Source organism: Octopus sinensis, linkage group LG5 (assembly GCF_006345805.1).
Source record: "Octopus sinensis linkage group LG5, ASM634580v1, whole genome shotgun sequence".
In the NCBI taxonomy this organism is placed as follows: Eukaryota; Metazoa; Mollusca; class Cephalopoda; order Octopoda; family Octopodidae; genus Octopus; species Octopus sinensis.
In genome coordinates this window covers 20946523-20948320 of record NC_043001.1, presented here as the reverse complement: position 1 = coordinate 20948320, position 1798 = coordinate 20946523, and the positions used below count along the sequence as shown (strand labels likewise).

General features: G+C 43.7%; 1 pseudogene; it reads left to right on the top strand.

The window, feature by feature from the left end:
- Positions 1-441: 441 nt before the first annotated feature.
- On the top strand, positions 442-559 carry LOC115212507 (annotated as a pseudogene).
- Positions 560-1798: the final 1239 nt, after the last annotated feature.

The following is a 1798-nucleotide window of genomic DNA, read 5'->3' as shown; positions in this document are numbered from 1 at the left end:
CAGTCGAACCGTCCAACCCATGCTAGCATGGAAAACGGACGTTAAACGATGATGATGATGATACATATATACGACGGGCTTCTCTCAGTTTCCGTCTACCAAATCCACTCACAAGGCCTTGGTCGGCCCAAGGCTATAGTAGAAGACACTTGCTCAAGGTGTCATGCAGTGGGAATGAACCTGGAACCATGTGGTTGGTAAGCAAGCTACTTACCACACAGCCACTCCTGTGCCTAGTGTGAAAAAATATTTTCCCAAATGTAGTTGAAGAAATATCAATTGTTATGATAGTGATGATAATGTGATTTTAGTATGAACAAGTGAACCAACTAAGTCAGCACTTAATGTCTGCTGTTTTGCTTTTATTCGAAAAGGTAGCTTTTAAGGGGACACAACTCAATACAACTTTTTGAACTAAAATACCACGTTTGAATATCTATCTATCTCTGCCATATCACTTTGAAAGACCAGTTCTCGTCCGATCACCAAAGTTAAGCCAAGTCGAGCCTAGTTAGTACTTAGATGGGTGACCGCTTGGGAAACCTAGGTGCTGTAAACGTCTTTCTATCTTTTAGGCGGCGAACTGGCAGAAACGTTAGCACGCCGGGCGAAATGCGTAGCCGTATTTCTTCTGCCGCTACGTTCTGAGTTCAAATTCCACCGAGGTCGACTTTGCCTATCATCCTTTCGGGGTCGATAAATTAAGTACCAGTTACGCACTGCGGGTCGATGTAATCGACTTAATCCCTTTGTCTCTCCTTGTTTGTCCCCTCTATGTTTAGCCCCTTCTGGGTAGTAAAGACATAGGTATTTCGTCCGCCGCTACGTTCTGAGTTCAAATTCCGCCGAGGCCGACTTTGCCTTTCATCCTTTCGGGGTCGATAAATTAAGTATCAGTTACGCACTGGGGTCGATGTAATCGACTTAATCCCTTTGTCTGTCCTTGTTTGTCCCCTCTGTGTGTAGCCCCTTGTGGGTAGTAAAGAAATATATCTCTCTACCAGTCTGTTTGTCTGTTAGTCTGACTATGTATAAATCCTTAAAATCCTTTAAAATGTTTTAGCCCGAAGGCCGCGGCCATGCTGGGGCACCAATGTAATTTCATGGCCTGAAAGATGCTCAGGAATATTAGATGCACCACTATTTCGACAGTGCGTCAGGACAAAATGTTTTTAGTGCATTAAGGCCTGTAATAAAGGCCCAACTTTGCATATAGGACTCAGAGTGATACTTTTTTTAGACATTTTTTGGCAAGGAAAAAGTGTGTCACATATGTCATCAAGTACAGTACATATATACATACACCTCCCTGTTACTCACACAAACTAATAACTGAACTGTTCTATGACCACTTGACCTGCTAGTAATAGCAGCCAGAGTCCCTCAAATGACACCCCACTGATTTAAATGACAAGGAGACATAGTTCAGTGCAGTCCTTGATATACAATAATGCTCAAATGGTTATGGCTCAAACGTCATTGATCATAGATCTGTTTAAAACCCTGCTTTCCATGCTAGCATGGGTTGGATGATTTGACTGAGGTCTGGTGAACCAGATGGCTGCACCAGGCTCCAATCTGATCTGGCAGAGTTTCTACAGCTGGATGCCCTTCCTAACACCAACACTGCATGTGTATGTCATCATCATCATCGTCATCATCGTTTAACGTCCGATTTCCATGCTAGCATGGGTTGGACGATTTGACTGAGGACTAGCAAACCAGATGGCTGCACCAGAATCCAATCTTGATCTGGCAGAGTTTCAACAGCTGGATGCCCCTCCTAACACCAACACTG